The sequence below is a fragment of the Anas platyrhynchos genome, chromosome 9 (genome assembly GCF_047663525.1).
Source record: "Anas platyrhynchos isolate ZD024472 breed Pekin duck chromosome 9, IASCAAS_PekinDuck_T2T, whole genome shotgun sequence".
Classification (NCBI taxonomy): Eukaryota; Metazoa; Chordata; class Aves; order Anseriformes; family Anatidae; genus Anas; species Anas platyrhynchos.
The window spans coordinates 19636559-19649041 of record NC_092595.1 but is presented as its reverse complement, the minus strand read 5'-3'; the positions used below and the strand labels follow the sequence as shown (position 1 = coordinate 19649041).

The window sequence follows — 12483 nt, the reverse complement described above, 5'->3', positions numbered from 1 at the left end:
CCCCACACTTCTGCCATTCTCATCTCTTGTCATGTAGCTTTTTTTTTCTAACAGCTTGAGAATTAATGATAGTCAGAAGGCAATTAATGCCATTGCTAAGATTTGTGACTTTCTGCTCCTAAAGCAGCTAACCACACCTTTACTGACTGACTGAGAGAAGAGGAAAAGTAAAAATTTGGGGATATTTAAACTCATTAAGTTTTAAAGACAGCTTTAAAATGAGTTCAACTGTGCTTTTACTGAAGGAAGCTCCTTTTGGTCAATACCGGTACAGTGAGAAATTACTACTAAATACGGCTCTGTGATAGTTTAGTAGGTTTGTGGCAGGTTCACCTTTGCTGGCTGCTGGGTGAACACCCAGCTGCTCTGTTGCTCTCATTCCTCAACAGCACAGGTGGCAAAAATGAGAGGAAAAGCTCATGGGCTGACATAGAGACATGCTTACCAATTACTATCAGGTGAAATAGGCTCACATTGGGGAAAATTAATTTATTTCTAATTAAAATAGATTTTGATAGTGAGGAAAAAAAGACAAGAGAAAACAACACCAACCACCCTCAGCTCCTCTGCCCCCATGCTTATACCGAGGCCCAATTTTGTGCCCTCACAGCTGGGCCATTTTGGCTTTTTCTTGTGTTCATTTTCCTTGAGGCCTGGAACCAGCCAGAACGTTCCGGAACCGGCCGGAACTGGCCTCTCCTCACTGACACCCCACAGCCCCCGCTGCAAAGTTGGTGCCACAGACATCGTGCATAGCTGACAGTCACTTGACAAGATTAATTATTTGGGGTGTTTTAGTGGTGTTTGTGAGGCCCTGGCATGCAGATTAATGGCATGGTGCCAGGTGCCATGCAGGTGAGCCTCACCTCAACACCTCACGGTGAGTGCGAGGAGTTAGTGGGCTCGGCTCACCTGGTGATTTCTTCAGGAGTCACCTGCAGTCTGAGCAGTTGCTGCCTTGGGATTTATAGCCGTGAAGTGTCTCCTACCCATTCTTAGAAATGAAGTTAAATGCTAGTGACACATTGGTAAGTAATGCAACTCAACATTTCTTTTGTCTGCGTTATCTGGTAATTCGTAGCATCATTTTAAGTATCAGAGGAGAAGCAAGGACTGCGTGCCCGAAGGGTTATGCAGCAGTTGGAAAGCACTAGAATGCTTTTAGGCTTATCTTTCTAGCCACAGGGTGCCACCATTGCTCCAGCAGATCAAAACTGTTAGAGCAACAGAGAATATCACCTGGAAATTAATATAAATATGAACTACTTCAGTCTAGTTTTCAAGCTAATGTTTATGCATTGATATATTAAAATCACCCACTACTAATCTTCTACCTTGGAGAAGCTCTAAAAGATTTGCAATCTACTTCATTTAGGGGAAGCAGTCCCCAGAGAGTTTAACAATTCTCAGAAACCTGTCTCCATACTTCCTAGCATCTCCTAGCACTGAACTGTGGCTGTGTCAACCATAAGAGCCACAAGATTTTTCACACAAATAAACAGGAATTTAAGTACATATGTTCTGTTAAGTCACTGTGGTGAAGGAGTAGGTGCATCTCTGCACGTGTTCACATTCCATAGGCAATAATAGCTGCTGGACTTGCAGGAATTTGTTTGAAATTTGTTTGGAAACTCATCAGTGAGGTAAGCTGTAAACAGAAGATAAATATTGCTTCAATAAAAGTAGATCTTCACTGTAGCTGGTGGTATTCTGAAGAAATAAGCATTGTTTTCAGGTGTACTGAGGGCTGAGTCATTTTCCCTCTCTGTTTTAGTAATGTTAATTGTGAATGAAGCTAATGGATCAGTCTAAGATTAGCTTAAAAGGAAAAATTGTTCTATAAGACAATTAAAATTGGAAAAGTGGATGGTAGCAGTGTTGACAGCCATGCAGCTGAAAGAGTAAGGGAATGGAGGAGTTTTTTCTGGATTTCAGAGACTATGCTTAAACGTTTTTCACTTCAAATTCATTGGATTGCATGCTAAAACAGCATAGGCAGCCAAAGTTGGAGCTCAGAACAATTCCAGGGAAGTCTGCTGGAAAAAGCATTTTATAGTTTATTTGGGTTTAGGCCCCTTGAGCCTTCTAATTTCTGGTCTAGCTTCATTTAAAAATAATTTGCTGATAAAGATATTTGGTATTCATTCTATAAATAGCAAAACTGATGCTTGTTTTTTAGGGTAATACATCTGAGAACAAGGTAAAGAAGCACACATAGGTTGGATGATCAGACAGTGAAAATGGTGAAAAACCTTAGGTTTGTTACCTCAGGTTTTATCACATGGTTCATTTTCTTTTCTAATTCCTGATACTTACATTGGAGGATAGTTTTCTAGGAAATATTCCGTACGTTTTAGATACCTTACAAGTTTAAGTCTGCAAGAAGCTTATGTGTTTTATTTATTTATTTATTTATTTTGTTTGTTTGTTTGTTTGTTTGTTTTTCTGTTAGTGTGTGTAGGGTATAAAGTAAGGCGAAGTAAACTGATTAGATGCAAAATAAAACAAATGAAACTATTGTTTAAGGTGTAACATAATGCCAGAAATCTTAATGGCAGAGTTGTACCTACAATTTCAGGTCTGGGATTCTGGGTTCTGTTTAGTTTGCAGTGGTTTGTGAGGTAAATGCTTTGCACAGGCATAAGACTGGCAGAATTGACCGATGAAGCACAAAGATGTAGCAGACTGGTGATAAATTATTACTGGAGAGAAAACTTAGATGACGCTTTAACCAGAAACACTGTAGTGCTCTGACCAATAAATAGCCCCGTATAGCCTCTGAAGGTGCAGTTCAGTCCTTAGCAAAGCTCTCCTCTTAGGTAGAATTCAGCCTTAAAATCCTTAACATTACTGCTGTGCTTCAGGAAGAATTTCTATTTGATTTTGTTCAATCTAAATTAGTTTCTCTGCTGGAGGCAGGAATCGCCCTGCAGGCAACCTAAAAATGAGAAGTTTCATAGCACTCATTTACCTCATACTCAGAAAAGACAGCACTGATGTCAATATTATTATTATTATTTGCTGTTTTGAAAGAATATTTAAGTGCCTTTTCTGCCACATTAGACCACATGTTGGATGGCCTTAAGTTTATGTTTGGACAAATTATGCATAGAAAAAATGTATTAAAAAAATATTGCATATTCTGACTTTTTTTTTTTTTCCCTAAAATTTATGATGTCTGAAGTAACTGTATATGCTGTGTGAGTCTGAAGGAGGAAGTCTTCAGCTCTCTGGTTTGGTCCCACAAATCGTAGTAAGGTTCTGTGTGGATGGGAGAGAGGCTTGGTATGAACATTACGTGCTGAACCTGAGTCTGGCTTTAGAATCCTCAGCTCTGTATCTATCCCACAAAACTGTCACAAAGACCAGTAAGGGTAAACAAAACAAAACAAACAAACAAACAAAAAAAAATGAAAGCGTGGGAAGTTTCTGTTTAGTCTGGTGTTCCTTCAGGCTTACTGTAAAATTTCAGGTTGTTTCAGAAGAAATGTGAAGTGGCTGCAGAAGACTGTTGTGGTCCACCCTGCTGGTGTTTACTATTTGGAGGCAGGTCTGGGATCAAGAAAGTGTTTATGCATTTGAAAGTTTTAAAATGCAGTTATTTTTGGTTGCAGGATTGGTAGATGTGCAATGAAATTTATATAGTTTCTTTTTTCCAAAACATCTTTTTTTCAATTGTATGGCTGTGAAAATGAGATTTTGTGTCAGGCCTATAAGCACTGTATTTTCTGAGTCCAGAGTTGTTTGCATAATTGTGTGTGTAAATTTCAGATGAAGTGAGAGCGATTCTAGAAAAATTACACATTAACAATTTCATTGGTTGCCTGTCTGCTGCAACTGATTTTGTTACTGAATTTCAGTTGAGAAATATATTTTTTTTTCCTTGTAATTTCTACTAATCTTCTTAATGTCTGAACCAGATTTCAGACTGGCAGAGAGAACCTGAGTTTTTAAGTTAAGCCTCCACAGTAAAAATTCAGCCTGAAGGAATTTTTCATGGCCAAATTATAAAGTGCTAGAAAATAAATTTCATATTAAAACTGTGGATTCAGCCTTCAGTGCCACAGTACTTTGCTTTTCCCTTTAATAATGTAATGACCTATATGTGCAAAGTTTCTTAAAGTGTTTCTTGAGGCAAATTTTTTTTCTCCTCTGGGTATGATGGGATTTATTATTTTATATAACTGACTTGCCTTCAGTAAACTTTTTATTTAAAGACTTTTGTAGTAGTAGTTGATGTTCAGGAAATAGAGTTGATAAAACCAGGTAGTTCTAGAATTTCATGAAGTTTAAGCAGATGTTTAATCAATTCTGGTGTGCATCCATGTTAACTTCCATTATCGTTTGTTTCTGTATTTTTTAAATGGCTCTAAAGGGAGTAATGTGTTTTCTGTAGGAGGGGAAAAAAAAAAGTAATCTCTGAATTATGTAGAATGTAAACTTATTTGAGACTTGCAGTGAAGATATAAATCACTCAGTGATGGGATTCACCCCGTGGGAATGGGCTAGGTCAGAATAACTGTTTCCACATTATATGAAAACAAAAGTTAAATTGTTCATTGTTTTCTTCAAGTTCATATGGACTGCAGGAAGGTAAAAATTTCCATACTCCTTTATATGCGTTCATTTATCACCTTACATATGTAGCTCATTGACATCAATAAGAATTTCCTAACTGATTCAACCCGTTATGTTTAAAATAGATGTATCTATTTCCTTTAAGGCAACTCCAAAAGAGTAGGGTGCATGCTGTAAATACAGGGTGATAATGTGTAATGAATTGTTGCAGCTAGAGGCTCTTGCCTGTGTAGTTAGTTAGTTCATCCTGGAAATGATGAATCAAAAATGGAGAAGTCATTTCATTGCTTAAAAATGAAAAGAAAATCTGTTTTTAAAATGTCAAGTTCATGATTTATGAGCAGGATTGTCATAATCAGTCATTCAGAATGAATTGGATTATTTAGGATCTATTTACAGGCAGACAAGCTGAAAATATTTTTACGTATAATGCTGAGGAAGTTTACACTCTCTCTCACATCTAAATTGCTTTTCCACCCTACGCAGATAGAAACACAACACAGATTGTTAGTGCTGAGTTCCCTTATGAATTAGTTATAAACTATGACAACAGTGCAAAATACCAAGAAGAGGGAGTGCTGTGTCCCCCCCCCTATGGTATCGTCAGTGGTTGCAGCTCTACTGAAGATAATGGGATAATAAAAACTTTTATAGAATTGCCCTAGACAACATTTTCCAGCAGCATTTATCACTAATAATAGGCACTAACAAGTTGTCTTATGAGTCTTATTCTTCAATTATTTAGGAATATGGGAATTTTGACATTGGCTTCTGTGAGAGTTGGCGAAGAGAAGGAGGTGGGCAAAACTCAACCAGAAGGATGCATCTGTTCAGGTATGCTGAATTAACTTTTGATGTTTTGTGGAAGGGATTTTTCTTAATTCTGTCTTCTGCATGCAGCAGTCAGTGGGGTCCACAATGGGGATTCCTATGTGCTACTGTAGTGTGGTATAGCAATTAAAATGCATGTAATAAAGTAAATACGTAAGTAACAACTAAAAGTGTTGTAAACTGTAAAAAAAAAAAAAAAAATCAAAAAAAAAAAACAGTCTCAAGCTGCTAGAACATGTACAGCTGCATTGTCTTTCAAAGCATTCTTATAACAGAGTTTTTCCTTATCTTTTTATTATTTATTTTGACCTTTGGCATGGAATTTTTTTGTGAGCTGTGTCCCCAGCTCTCTCTTCCCAGTCAGAGGTTCCCAAGACTGAGGTTTCTGCACCTTAGTAGGATAGGAATTACTACAGGCCAACACAAGGCAGTGAAACAGAATGACAGCTCCATCTATGTTTGTCAAAAATCTGTTTCAGCTTGTGTATCTCACCAACTGATAATTCAGAGATAAAATTAATAACATCATCCTACACACATTTTCTGTGTAAAGAAATTAATGGCACAGGAATGAAGGAGGCCTGAGACAGCAGGGTTGTGATGATGTTATAACTTCCCAGAGAAGTCTATGTGAGGACAATTTTGAGCACAAATTTCTGGCTTGTGTAAGTGGACACTAAATACAAGTTCCAAATCATGTGAAAGGTGAGCCCAAGAAGGGGTGTACATGAATTTGATCTTAATATAAGGCAGGAGATATAAGAGATGAGAAAGCAGGGAGGAGGATGGAGGCTGAATTTGGGAACGTCATATTCTTGTCTGCTTTTTAGATTTAATACTCTTCTGTTTAAAGGGCTTCACTCATTCCTTCTGGAGGAAGTCTGTTATATTCTGATGAAGTGCTCTGTGGCCTGTTTTCTGTTAATGGTTCTTCTGTCACGTGTTTGATCACCCTCATTCCTGAGGCAGTTTGATCCCTTCTCTTTCACTCAGTGATAGTTATCCTAGTGTAAGGACCTTCTGAAGTCCTTCTTAGTTTTTCTTCAACTTAAGGAGACTAAGAATATCATTGTTGAACTGTCTCTTACACCTTATCAAAAAAGTCTGAGTTCCCACTGTTTGCTTCTATTAGAGGGATGCATTGGACTAACGATGTTAAGAAAAAAACAGAATAGCTAAAATGTTCCTGCTTCTACCTTTACTATCCTGTGGGATATCACAGTCAGTGGGCAATCAGGAGAAATTGTTTAGATTTTAGACTTAAAATAATTTGAATTATTCACTCAAGCTATAGTAAAACTGCTCCTTAGTAACAAACTGGGCTGATGCACAAGGCCATCTGAAAGTTGGTGAATGAATTGCAAGGGCTCAGGAAAGCTAATATTTCAACAACAGGAATCACCAATCTTGCTACAGGTTTGAAGGAAACTGTAAAAACAAAACCAAATAGAACTCAGCAGATAAAGAAAAAGTGGGGGGATGGAATCTTGGAGTATCACAGCAGACCTCAGGGTGCTGTCACAGCCTCCTCTTCGTAGGGGAGACGATTGGGAAGGAGATCTGTCTGAAGTGAATGAACTCATGCTGAGGATACGCCTATTCTAAGCTCAAACTGTAGATCCATACAGTAGTCCCTGTCCTGAAGTGACAAAATTCCAGGGCAAATGCTACCACTTCTCCCTTTCTGAAATGGGATCCTGCACAGAAGAAAGGTAAGTTATGTGGCAATGAGAAATAAATTTATTTCCCTCTGTATCATTCAGCACAGCTGTGGACCACTGCGCACACTGTTTCTTTACCTGCAGTCTGTGAGTGTGCTGCAGGTCAGGTTAGCTGTTTTGGACATTGAGTTGCTCCCTTTCTTCCTACTACAAGTGACCTTTGCTTTCCTTCCCTCTGCACCCACAAAACAACAACAAAAAGTGGGAGACTATTTCTTTTTTTGCCACAGAAATATATCTAATGGTTGAATTTATTTTATTTATATATACACACACACACACACACACACACACACACACACATATATTCTTTCCTTCAAAAATAGGCAAACTGATTTTCATTTGTGTACAGCTATGGGGCTTGCATACATGCCTAAACTGCTTTAGAATCAGCCTGCTGAGCAGTCCTTAGAATAACTACCTACTTAAGGCTCCTTTGCACAACTGTTATGATAGTGACTTTTAAGTTCAAGCTCTTTTAGCCAGGTACTCAAACTTTCACATTATTTTTATACTTTTATCCCTTTTAAATTAGTCAAGAGTGCTTGTGTGGATCTTGTTGTGCTGGATTGTTAAAATACTTGCATTCTTCTACATGGATGTAGGACTGTTATAATATTCCAAAGTTTACTGTAAAACCTGGGTTGTGTTTGAAGCTAACAAGCCAGAACTGCAGTCTTGTTGGTTTCATTCTTTGTGAAGAACAGCAGTCAACAATTCTGCATGAATGATGCTATCTAAGACAAATAGTATGTGAAGCTCTAGAGCATCTTATGTTTGTTGCCAAGACACTGACATTAGAAAACAACTGGCAAGTCAGATGCAGTGTATTTAGGAGCCTGAAAGTATGAGCCCATGACAGCAGCATGATGTAGGAGCTCAGTTTGGGTTCATTTGTACTGAGGAACAAAAGACAAAACAGCAGCACCTTGATAGAGCCTTCAACTGAGTATAGGAGAGAGAGGCAGCAATCAAGTATAGGGTGGGAAGAGGGAAGGAATCACTGGCTTTCAAAAGCCTTTTAACCTCTGACTTCAGAGAATAATGTATGTCAAATCTAATGAAACAAGGAGACAGATCTGGAAGAGCCTAATGGTGACACTTTTACAAGACAGCAACTAAAGAAGCTGCCTTTGCTGGATGGAAGCTGACAGTAATTTTTCTTCTCTCATGAAAATGGCAACTTGGAGCAGAAAAAAAAAGGTAATGTGTAGATGTATATACATCCCCAACTCCTAAAGCAGAATACTAGAAAATGCTAATGCCGGTGGCTTCCCATCATTTAGTAAGTCTGTCCACACTTGTTTCTTTCTTTTTTTTTTTTTTTTTTTTCCCAGCTAACTGGTCCCTTTTATGCAGTACTTCCTTGTCATAAACTAGCTGAGCAACTCCTCAGAAGAGAGGAGCTAATGTTATAGAATATATTGCTTGTTTTAAGCCAACAGAGATATAAGTTGGTCATTTAACCTACAGAAGGCGGTCCGTTTACCTATCCTTCACCAGCTGGGCTTTTTCTTCTCAAAAAACAATTTTGAAACTTTGAGCCTTAATACTCAACTATTTTTGCTGCTCAGCTGGTGTTATAACCCAATTTAGTTGTGTAGCTGGAAGGTAATATACTTGGGGAAAATGTTTTCAGTTTGAACTGGTAGAAAATTTCTCAATTAAACAGAAAAATCACCAGAAAACACTGTAAAACCTGAAATGTTTTAGTTGAAACATATCTCAGTGACATGAATCCAAGGCAAAGTTTTATGGGAACTATGCATTTGTAGCGTATTGATTTGCCTTGAAATTCCCTGCAGATATCAGCAACATCAATTTATCTGAACAACTTCATGCTCTCAATAGCTTTGTGTTTACGTCAGCTTTATTTTTATTGATAAGCTGCACTAGATTATAGAATAGCAACAACATTTCTGCTGAACTCAGTTGAGCATCACTTGTTTTTACCTCCTCTGTTCTGGGAAGATGGGCTAACAAAGTCCCATGTAGAAATTAGAAGGAAATAGCATGTGAATAATTATAATTCAGACTTCATTTTTTTATGTGTTGCATATTTTCTAAATAAAATAAAGTGAGATAAGAAGTGAGCAAGGGATATGGTCCTTTGTGATACAACTAAAATACTTTGAGTGTAGAAATGATTGAGCCAAGTTTAATTGGGAAAGGAGGAAGCATCTGGGTATTAAAAGAACGTAGGTAACACTGCTATAAGGTGTACATGTAAATCCACATCCTCGGCTTTTATTTCACTTAGCAAAAATAACAATATATTGCAACACAAAATATGTGTGGTAACAGAAGAATATGCTGAACCAATCCAAAAGTGCTAGACTTCAAAGGAGGGATTTACCCAGAACTGGAATAATGTCTCTTGTTACTGTATTAGAATAATCCAAGTGCTTTAGAGTTTGACATGCTGGTATTCTTTACTTTTTGTTGCTGACTGAACTGTAGAGAAATCAGGCTTCTCCCTCTGGGAGTGTGCGAAATAAGCGGAGAAGCTCCTTTTACTGAGATTTATGAGGAGTTAATATTAATTTGGATACTGTGGCTCTCATACCTTCTTGATTACACCTTCTGGGCTGTATTAGAAGAAGCTTAACCAAAGCCAAACAAGAAGAGGCAAGTGTTATTGATACAGGGATGCTATCAAATTATGAGTACTGAGCTGAGGTATCCACATTCTCAGAAACAGAAATTGGAAAGGGACCACAAGACAATAAAGTGTGTATCTCATGCAAGTCTTCTGGTAGTAGCCTTGATTATTTTCTCCCTTACAAAAGTGAGCTGTAATGTTACTGGGATTCATCAGATGATGCTATTGTTCATTTACAGTATCTTGTTTCTTGTGTGCCTGTTTTAGATCCTGGGGTAAATATTTAATTGTTGCTTATGATGTATTTTTATTATTGTTAGTTTTTGCTGTAACATGCTTTTTTTAATCATAAAATGTGCGTCATAAGGTACATCCAGATGTCTTCTAGTACATTCCCCTGCTCAAGCAGGTCTAATGAGATCAGGTTGTTCAAGTACTTGTCCAGTTTAGTCTCGAAACCTCCAGGGATGACATTATGAAATCCCATAGCCTTTCTGGGCAGCCTGCTCCAATATTTGACTATTTTCATAGCAAATAATGATAATAAAAATCCTTGTGTCTAAATGGAATTGTGTCATTGGAATTTCCCACTTCTGTCCATTGTCGCTTCTTGTTCTGTTGTGCACCACCAGGTGTCTGGCACTCTCAATGCCATAGAACCAAACCCTTTCAGCAAGTCCCTGGTAAACATGGGCACTCTGAGTTGCTAAGAGGATTAGCTCCATCTAACACAGTTAACAGTTACTGCTTCTCACTTAATTAATATTTAGATGCTAGTGTTGTTGCTTTCATCTTGTTTTTTTTTTTTTACTTTCTGTCTTTTATCCTGGGACTGGTTTCCTCTCTTGACCTTTAGTTTCTGTTTTGACTCCTGTTCTTGCACTGATGCCCTGGTACGTATGATGGTTCCAAATCTTGGAAATTGCTGGTCTGTCTCCCTTGCACGTGAGGTAAACAAATATGATATTGAAAAAGTGAATTCAGAGTTAAATGTAATGCTTACTGTACACAAAAGACAGGCAAAGCCTCCATTAACATCTGAAGAATCAAAACACTCTTATTCCCCCTTATCTTGTAGATCTAGTAGGAGTTTTGCTTAATCTTCTTTCTATAGCAAGCTTTCCAACTAAATGTATGACACTCTAATCAGAAGTGTATTTATCTTAAAAAAAAACACTCAAGATTTAGGAAAAAATTCTGAAGACAGATTAAGTAGTCACCACAATCCTGGGATTTATAAACTACATGAAGTCACAAAGTGTTTTTTTTTGTTTTTGTTTTTTTTTTTTAAGTGCTGGAAAAAGATGTTAAGAGAGTTGAGAGGACAAGTTGTCCTCAATTACATGTACACCTGCCTGCAATCAATTCTCAGTAGACCTTTCTGTAAGTGCATAATGTGCTTAAGAGAATGTAGCCTTTTAACTGTCAGCATGAATAAGAAGAAAAGTATCAGATATCCTGTCAATCGGCAGATAGTTTGAAATCCTGCATCCTTTGATCCTCAAGAAGAGAGATTTTTAACTTTTTCTTATTTTAATCTCTCAAATCTCTGTATGCAGATTGGCAATGTAGATGGCAGAATTATCTGATGACAGGATGGTAGGGGTGAAAGATTCTTGGGTATTTATGGATAGAGGCACAATACGATATGTATTCATACAATGGCACAACTCTTAGAGGGCTATCTCTATCAGGAAATATCCAGGATTTGTAGAGCTATGAAATAGTAAATTGAGCATATGGAATAGCAATGAGGTTTTCAAAGCAAGCGAGACTGTTGCATTGACTAAGGACCTAAGAATGTAGCTTGAAATGAGAAACCGCTCCCTGAATGTACCCAGTTAATTGCTGTTGATGTCCCTACCTGCTGCCATTTGGATATGCTGAAAGTTTTGGAAAACACTATCAGCATTTGTTAGTGACAAGTGTAAGTGGGGATTCTTGTCCTGACTCTTGACAATGTGCTTTTGTAAAAACTATTTAAGCTTCAAAGAGTATTGTGCTTGAGGAGAGAACAATGATAATAGAAGCAAAGTGAGGGACGTTGCTCCATGAAAGATAAAACAAGGAAAGAGTTTTTCAAGAATGCTAGTCAGTCTGCTTCTAAATCTCTTTGCTTTTGTGATTTATGCTCCTAAATCTAAACTTCTGAAAATCTCCCCTTCTCTTATATTGCATCCATCATTTGATACATTACCAACTGTGAAGGAAATGAAAGGGAAAATCCTGTTCTGTCAAATGAGTGATTATCTGCTGAGGCAGATAAAAATGTGGGTTTGACTGTTACTGCATAATATGACTCTTGACTCATAGCCCAAGTTGCAGGCTATCTGAACCCTCATACTGTGTATTCAGACATCCTTTCCAATTTTATTTTTTTAATATGTATTAACTGTCTTAAACATTTTGTCTATATAAATGCTTGTTGCCACTTCTGGTTGTAAAGGTCAGGAAATCCCCACAGTGATCAGTTACTCTAATTACACATTCTACTAAAAAGTATTTGATCAGATTTTTTTATATCCTTTTTATTGCATGTTCATTTATTTCTTGCTTTATAAACATACAGAAGAAAGTTCTCTAACACAGCGCCTATGCAATACCCTTCCTGTTTGATTAAGCAGATGTTGTGCCTGCCAGCATTGCAGGGAGTAGAAAAGAAAGATGCAATGACTTTTTTTTGTATTTCCAAGGTGCCATGGAACAGGGGTATTCTAATTTGCTACAGCTATTCTACAACAACAGGAAAAA

At 37.5% G+C, this 12483-nt stretch overlaps 1 long non-coding RNA gene across 2 annotated transcripts in view; it reads left to right on the top strand.

Annotated features, from left to right (window-relative positions):
* The first annotated feature begins 583 nt into the window (after positions 1-583).
* Positions 584-12483, top strand: part of LOC106017895 (uncharacterized) — a 216954-nt gene continuing 205054 nt past the window's right edge. Inside the window, exons 1-2 of one of the 2 annotated variants that reach the window (XR_011811570.1) lie at positions 584-1028; positions 5324-5412. This is a non-coding gene — a long non-coding RNA (uncharacterized lncRNA). The remainder of the gene's footprint in view (positions 1029-5323; positions 5413-12483) is intronic. The other variant, XR_011811569.1, reaches the window with a different exon arrangement.